The following is a 9,022-nucleotide window of genomic DNA, read 5'->3' as shown; positions in this document are numbered from 1 at the left end:
TTCACTGGTAGCAGGAGGGCCTGAGTGCTCCTGGGAACACACAGGTATTGACTGTCTCAAGCCTGAGTTCAGCAAGGATTCCTGAGCCTGTTGTATGTGGTGGACGTTACTAATTTTCCACCAAAATTCATTTCCCATTTGTCCAGGATAATTGTATGGTTGCCTAGCCAGAGGGCACATTTCCCAGGCTCCCTTGTGGGTAGGTGAACCACCACGTGACTTTGTGCATCGGGAATGGAGGTGATGTGTTGTATGTTCCAAGTCTAGGCCTTAAAATGTTAGGTGGGCGCTCCTCCGTGTTCTCTCCTCCTCTTCCTATAACCCGAGACCTAAATGTGCCTGTCACCCAGCTGTTACCATGGCTGCTGCTGCTGCTGCTGCTAAGTTGCTTTAGTCGTGTCCCACTCTGTGCGACCCCTGAGACGGCAGCCCACCAGGCTCCCCCGTCCCTGGGATTCTCCAGGCAAGAACACTGGAGTGGGGTGCCATTGCCTTCTCCGTGTTACCATGGAGATGAGGTCAATTTTTAGAGGCTGTTGGAGAAGGATGATGGAAAGAGCCAGGGTTTCTGATTGTGTGGTGTGGAGCCACCTGCCAACATGCCCTGACTGCTTTGAGACTGTTCTTGGAGAGGGGGATCAACTTACATCCCTGAAACCCTGATGGCGTTATGAAGGGATCTCTTTGTTACAGCAATTAGGCCTTTACCCATATACTGACCATAGTCTATACGCCTTTCTCCTGAGATATATGTGTATTCTCTAGACAAAATTGGGGCTTCCCTGTGGGCTCAGACGGTAAAGAATCTGCTTGCAATGCAGGAAACCTGGGTTCGATCCCTGGGTTGGGAAGATCCCCTGGAGAAGGGAATGACAACCCACTCTAGTATTCTTGCCTGGAGAATTTCATGGACAGAGAAGCCTATTGGGCTATAGTTCATGGGGTTGAAGAGTCGAACACAACTGAGAAACTAACACTTTCACTTTTCTTTTTAGGCAAAATTAAGAAGGCATGACATTGTGAGTCGGATCCCTCTCTTGCTTTCTCTCTCTCCATTTATCGTCTATCCATTCATCCATCCATCCTGTCCCTATCTAGGATCTGACACAATTCCCACCACAGTAGCTATTCAGCACTACTTCCCTGGTGGCTCAGACAGTAAAGCGTCTGCCTACAATGAAGGAGACCGGGGTTCAATCCCTGGGTTGGGAAGATCTCCTGGAGAAGGAAATGGCAACCCACTCCAGTATTCTTGCCTGGAAAATCCCATGGATGGAGAAGCCTGGTAGGCTACAGTCCATGGGGTCCCAAAGAGGTGGACACGACTGAGCAACTTCACTTTCGACTTTCAACTTTCGACTTTCGACCTCTTTGTGGAATGAGTGGAAGTCACACCACCACTAGAGATACCTGATTTAAGACCTGTGGCTCTATGCCCTGAAAAGCTTAAAAGGCTTCTCATTCACCCTGTGTGTGATTCGAAACAAAAATCTGTCCTAAACTGTAAAATAATGTAAACAGAGAAGAAAAAAGTTCTGATTTTTTTTCATGATTGGAATGTTCTTTGGAGTGTTCCAGGGGGAAAAAAAAGCCTTTCCTTTGCTGGTACTCATTGCCCACCCCAGGAGTTGGCAAATATTTTCTGTAAAGGACCAGAGAGTAAGCATTTTAGACTCAGTGGACTATATGGTCTTTGTCACAACTATTCAACACTGCTGTTGTAGTGTTGTAACAAACAGGTGCTGCTATGTTTCAATAAAACTTTATAAAAATAGCCCATGGACTGGATTGGCTCTCTGGTGTAGTTTGCTGACCCCTGGTTCACCCTCTGTTAACTTAACCTTCTTTCTTACCAACATTACCCATATTTTATTTGCATGTCAATGTGTCTACCTAAAAATACTCATTCACCAGACCTCCTTGCAGCTAGATGTGGTCATGTGACATACTTTTGACCAAAGAGTTATAAGCTGAGAATTTTTGGAGAAGCCTTTGCTTTCTTATATGAGTAGTCTTTATTGCTTCTTTTTCTTACATGTTCTGTCTATAATGCAGACATGTGGTCTGGATGGGCAGCAGCCACCTCGTAACCATGAGACAAGAGATAGGAGGAAAGCAAAGGATGGCAGAGCAGAAGTGTGGAGAGAGCCTTCCTGAGTCCCTTAGAGCTTGGAGGAGCCGCCATCCAGCTCTGCACCGCCTGCTCTTTATTGCAGGAGATGAATAAGCCCCTGTCAGTGCACACTTACAGCAAGGTCCAGCTACATCAGGTAACTCTTTACTGCTGAAACTCATGTCTAAGATTCCAGTAAGGCCTGGAGTTGGGTGGTACTGGGTCTGAAGCTGCAAGGGAGGGGATACAATAATCAAGGAGTGAATACAAGCTGCAGACCTGGAGGCCCGCTGGAGAATTTCAAAGCAGGGCTCGTTTGCTAGACAGGGATTAGGGGTGGCGGAGCCGGGCAAATCCCAAAGCATGAGATGCATGGCCAGGGGACGAAGGACTGTTAGCAAAGAAGTTCCAGTGTGGGAGAGGGCGTTCTGTAGATGAGAGTAGGAGAATTGAGGATTAGCAAGAGCTGGTTCTCCGTAACAATAACATCTATCAGAGACAGCACCTTTATGCTAGGGTCTGGCTTCTGGGAAGCACTTAGCTTGAGATCATGCAGGCCTTTTTGGGTTTTTTTGAGATCTAGGATAGCCAAAAGCATTACTTCCCAAAGCTCCTGTAACACGCACCTGAGTAATCTCCAAGCCAGAGTGATGATTCCCCAGGTTAGGTGCAAACCTGTGGGGAGTGAGTGACAGAACCAGTCCTGCCTGTGGAAGGTGTTTTACTAACCCTTATTGGAGGCGGCCCCATCCGGGATTTTCCATGTACAACATGGCAGTCCTTGCAACAAGGCTGCGAGGGACACTCTCTTGTTTTCATCTCTGTTTTACAGATGAGGAAAGTGAGATCCCAGACACGAGGGGTCACTAACCCAAGGCCACCCAGTGAGGAGGGAAGAGTCGGATTTAAATCCAGACTGGTCTGATTGCTGAGCTGAAGTTTATTCTGCTGCATGAGCTCAGTGCTCGGAGCCTGGTTTCCCGGTTGGTCTCCTGGGTCATTGGTCCTATGGGGTGACCCTGGCATTACTGCCCTCTGTCCTGCAGTTTGTTGAGGGGCAGATATGTGCCTCAGGCCTCACTGCCCCGACCCTCAGGGAACTTGCCGTGCTGTCTCAAGAGCCCTCTGGTTGGTCTACTGTTGGATCTTTTTCTCTAACTTTTTCACCTGTTAGTTTCATCTCCCACATGGATTGTAAAGTCCCAGTGGCAGGAAGCATGTAGCTAATAGTTGTGTATCATTATCAGGCCCTGCTCTGGGCCATGCCCTGGCCTCAATACTGCATAGACTAATTCCTCTAGCCTCATGATAACTTTTTGAGATGCTATATTATCCTACTTTATGGAAGGAAACCGAGATCCAGGGAGACAAAGTAAATCACCTAAGGTCATAGGAGCTTGTAGACAGTAGAGCTGGGATTTGAATCCAGGCTGACTGACTTACTTAACTATTAATGTTATACTGCCTGTCTTTGAGCATACAGCACTTTGCAGTTTACAAAGCATTTTCAAACACATTAAAAAAAAAGTTTTCAGAATATTAGAACTCTAAAGTGTGTTAGAGATCGTCTGTTCTAAACCCCTCACGTTACAGAGAAGGAAACAGGTCCAGAGAGGGGCAGTTTATGAAAAATTGAGACAGCCACTACTCTCTTGACTGCTGACAGCCTTGCAGATGCCAAGCTCCTTCCCTGGACTGGAGCTCCGTGAGCACAGGGGCTGTGCCATTGGGCACCTTTAATTCTTCAGCACCTAACAGAGCCTCAGACATAGTAGATGCTCAGGGAGTGTGTGTTAAATGAATATGAGTCTAAGATGATCAACGTCGATAATTATCAGTTCAGTCACTCAGTAGTGTCTGAGTCTTTGCGACCCCATGGACTGCAGTACACCAAGCTTCCCTGTCCATCACCAACTCCCAGAGCTTGCTAAAACTCATGTCCATTGAGTAGGTGATGCCATCCAACCCTCTCATCCTCCGTCATCCCTTTCTCCTTCTGCCTTCAATCTTTCCCAGCATCAGGGTCTTTTCTAATGAGTCAGTTCTTTGCATCAGGTGGCCAGAGTATTGGAGCTTCCGCATCAGTCCTTTCAATGAATATTCAGGACTGATTTCCTTTAGGATTGACTGGTTTGATCGTCTTTCTGTTCAAGGGACTTTCAAGAGTCTTCTCCAACACCACACTTTAAAAGCCTCAGTTCTTCGGTGCTCAGCTTTCTTTATGGTCCAACTCTCACATCTATACGTGACTACTGGAAAAACCATAGCTTTGACGAGACAGATCTTTGTCTGTAAAGTAATGTCTCTGCTTTTTAATATGCTGTCTAGGTGGGTCACAACTTTTCTCCCAAGGAGCAAGCGTCATTTAATTTCATGGCTGCAGTCACCATCTGCAATGATTTTGGAGTCCAAGAAAATAAAGTCTGTCACTGTTTCAACTGTTTCCCCATCGATTTGCCATGAAGTGATGGGACTGGATGCCATGATCTTTGTTTTTTGAATGTTGAGTTTTAAACCAGCTTTTTGACTCTCCTCTTTCACTAAGAGACTCTTTAGTTCTTCTTTGCTTTCTGCCATAAGGTCATGTTCATAAAGGTGTCGTCTGCATTTCTGAGGTTATTGATATTTCTCCCGGCCATATTGATTCCAGCTTGTGCTTCTTCCAGCCCAGCATTTTGCATCACGTACTCTGCATATAAGTTAAGTAAGCAGGGTGACAGTATACAGCTTTGTCATACTCCTTTCTCAATTTTGAACCAGTCCATTGTTCCATGTCTGGTTCTAACTGTTGCTTCTTGACCTGCATACAGATCTCTCAAGAGGCAGGTCAGGTGGTCTGGTATTCCCATCTCTTTAAGAATTTTCCACAGTTTGTAGTGATCTACACAGTCAAAGGCTTTGGCATAGTCAATAAAGCAGAAGTTTATGTTTTTTCTGGAATTCTCTTGCTCTTTCTATGATCCAACAATGTTGGCAATTTGATCTCTGATTCCTCTGCCTTTCCTAAATCAGCCTGAACATCTGGAAGTTCTCGGATCACAAACTGTTGAAGCCTAGCTTGGAGAATTTTGAGCATTACTTTGCTAGCATGTGAGATGAGTGCAATTGTGTGGTAGTTTGAACATTCTTTGGTATTGCCTTTCTTTGGGATTGGAATAAAAACCGACCTTTTCCAGTCCTGTGGCCACTGCTGAGTTTTCCAAATTTGCTGGCATATTGAGTTCAATACTTAAACAGCATCATCTTTTAGGATTTGAAATAGCTCAACTGGAATTTCTTCACCTCCACTAGCTTTGTTCATAGTGATGCCTTCTAAGGCCCACTTGACTTCGGACACCAGGATGTCTAGGTGAGCGATCTCACCACTGTGGTTATCTGGGTCATTAAGATCTTTTTTGTATAGTTCTTCCATGTATTCTTGCCACCTTTTCTTAATATCTTCAGCTTCTGTTAGGTCCATACCATTTCTGTCGTTATTATCAGGGAAATGCAAGTCAAAACACCCATGAGACATCACCTCACACATGTCCAAAGGACTGTCATCAAAAAGAACACAAATAATGAGGGTTGGTGAGGATGTGGAAAAAAGGGAACCATCGCACGCTTTGGTGGGAATGTAAATTGGTGCAGCCACTGTAGAAAACAGTATGAAGAGCTCTCAAAAAGCTATAAATAGAACTACCATATGACTCAACAATTCCATTCCTGAGTATGTACCCGAAAAAACCCAAAAATACTAGTTCGAAAAGATCCATGCACCTCAGTGTTCATAACAGCTCTATTTACAACATCCAAGTCATAGAAGCAACCTAAATATGTCCATCAGATAAATGGATAAAGAAGGGGACACACACACACACAACGAAATATTACTCAGCCATAGAAAAGATAAAACTTTTGCCATTTGCAGCGACATGGATGGACTTGGAGGACATGAAGTGAAATAAACCAGAAGAGACAAAGACTATATGATATCACTTTTTACATGGAATTTAAAAAGGACAATGAACTACTGAATATAACATAAAAGAAGCGTATTCACAGATATAGAGAGCAAACTGGCGTCCACCAGTGTGTGTGCTGGGGGTTAATATAGAGATGGAAGAGTGGGAGGTACAAAGTATTGGGCGTAAGACAGGCTACAGTGATTACAGTGATATACAATGTATATCAACAAGATATAGCCAACATTTTGTAATAACTGCAAATGGAGTATAATCTTTAAAAAATGGAATATAACATAAAAAATTAAAAAATAAATGGACATGAGTCTGGTGTGGGCATTATTATCACACACACCATTTCACCCCAGTTATGCCTCAAGGCATGTAAGCTTGATGCTTGGCACAGAGTTAAGTGTCCTGGGTTGACTAGAGTTCAACCCTCCAACTCATCCCCAGAACCTCAGAATAGGAGCTTACTTGAAATTGGGTTTTAACAGATGTATTTCATTAAGTTAGAATGAGCTCATACCGGGTTAAGTTGGACTCTAAACCCTATGACTGGTGTTCTTATAAGGAGGGAGGTTTGGAGACAGAGGTGACACAGGGAAGAAGGTCATGCGAAGGCGGAGGTGGAGGCTGGAGAGGCTGGAGTCATGCAGCTACCAGTCAGGATGCTCCAAGAGTTGCTGGAGAGCATCGGAAGCCAGCAGAGAAGCATGGAACAGATTCTCCTCCAGAGCCTCCCAAGGAACCCACCCTTGACACCTTAATGCTGGACGTCTGGCTGTGACAGAGTAAATTGCCATTGTTTTGAGCTGCTGAGTTTGTGGTAATTTGTTATGACAGCACTAGGAAATTAATATAGTACCTGCGTGCGTGCTAAGTTGCCTCAGTGGTGTTCGACTCTTCACGGCCCCATGGACTGTAGCCTGCTGGGCTCCTCTGTCCATGGGATTCTCCAGGCAAGAATACGGGAGTGGGTTGCCATGCCTTCCTCCAGGAGATCTTCCCAACCCAGGGATTGAAACTGCATCTCTTAACATCTCCTGCATTGGCAAGCAGGTTCTTTACCGCTAGTACCACCAGGGAGGAAATTAATACAGTATGTTTGTGAAAAACAAAATTAAAAACTCTCGCCTGACTGATAAATGTCTTGATAGCAACAACTATCAAGTCTTTTCTCAGTCTTGGCTGGGAGTGACAGGAGAAAGGGTACCAGCTGCTAATTGACTGCATAACCCCCCAGCAGACCTCAAGGCATAGTGGAAAGCTCCTTAGACTTCTAGTTTTGGGCCTGGTATCTACAATCTTTTGACTTTGGATAATTCTCTCTACCTCTCTGGACCTTTGTTTTCCTATCAGTAAAATGGGAGAGGAGCCAGGCTTGCTGGTCTCAAAAGAAGAAACTCTGACCCTTGTCCCAGATGGTATGTGGAGGGACGGGGAAGAGCTTGTTGAAGCAAAATGGAATATATTGGCTGATGTTCCTGAGAAGTCCAGGGGGAGTGGCTGGCTTTAGGTGAGCTTGACCCACAAGCTTGCCCATGCTGTGCTGAGTTGCTTCAGTCATGTACGACTCTTTGCCACCCAATGAACGATAACCCACCAGGTTCCTCTGTCCATGGGATTCTTCAGGCAAGAATACTGAAGTGGGTTGCCGTTCCCTTCTCCAGGGGATCTTCCTGATCCAGGGATTGAACCCATATCTCCTGTGTCTCCTGCATTAGCAGGCAGGTTCTTTACCACTAGTGCTGCCTGGGAAGCCCCCCAGAAGCCCAAACAATGCCATCAAACAGATCCTGGTCTGGGCTCTTCTCCAAGCATTGGCTTTGTTCTCAGACTCCATATGATGGCAAATGGCTTTAAGCATTCCAGACCTCATGCCATTCAGGGTTTTTTTTTTTTAAATAGACTTTATTTTTTAGAGCAGTTTTAGGTTCCCACCAAATTTGAGCAAAGGTACAGAGATTTTTCATAACCTCCATCCCCTACACATGTACAGCTCCCCATTATCAACACCCCCCACCAGAGCGGTACCTTTGTTAGAATCCTTGAATCTACATTGATACATCATTATCACTCAGAGTCTGCAGTTTACATTAGGGTTCATTCTTGATGCTTTATATTTTATGGGTTTTGACATATATGTATATGTATAAAGACATATCTACCATTATACTATCATATACAATCATGTCTCTGCCCTAAAAAGTATCACTCAAGTTTAAATCTGGTGGGGAAAAAAAAAATCAGGTTCTCAAAACCCTTGAGGTTCGCTCTGATTGGTCCAGCTCTGGTCACATGACCACCCTTGATCAATTGCTGTGGCCAGGAAGATAAATCCAGCGTCTGGCTTAAGCCCTGCACAGCAAGCTCCACCGTTGCACCCAGATAAGATGATCTGAGAGTGGGGAAGCTTTGGCTCCAGAAATAAAAGTTAGAAGGGGGAAGAAGAAACGGGGGTGATGCTGAACTGGCAAACTACCCGTGTGTGCTGTGAAGGCCTGTACTGGATGAAGGAAAGGGTGTCTGGAGGGTTGCGGGGACCTCGTCCCTCTCCCTTTGCTCCTGTGGTTACACCTGGTTCAGTGTTCTCCCACATTTGCCCCTAAGTCTGTCTAGATTCTTGTCTCAGGACTCAGTGCAGACATCACTTCCCTAGGGAAACTCTCCAATTAGACAAGGTCTCCCCGATGTGCACTCCCGCGGCTTCCCTTTGTCAATGAGTTATGAGGAAAGTGCACACAGGAGGCATCTATTAATATTCCTTTTTTGGGCAAGAAAGTCTTGATCTCCTTTTGGGACGGTGCCCTCCTTGGCTCTTGCTGTCATTGGTGCCATCAATCCACTGCTTTCTTCCAGACAAAGTGAAAGTGGGGGTCTGGCTGCCTGTCGCTCTAAAGCCAATAAAGAGACAAGGTTGGTGGAATAAGAAGTTGGCTTTATTTCTGAGGCCAGCAACCTG

The sequence above is a fragment of the Bison bison genome, unplaced genomic scaffold (assembly GCF_000754665.1).
Source record: "Bison bison bison isolate TAMUID 2011002044 unplaced genomic scaffold, Bison_UMD1.0 scf7180017864178, whole genome shotgun sequence".
Classification (NCBI taxonomy): domain Eukaryota; kingdom Metazoa; phylum Chordata; class Mammalia; order Artiodactyla; family Bovidae; genus Bison; species Bison bison.
This window is presented reverse-complemented; position numbering follows the sequence as displayed.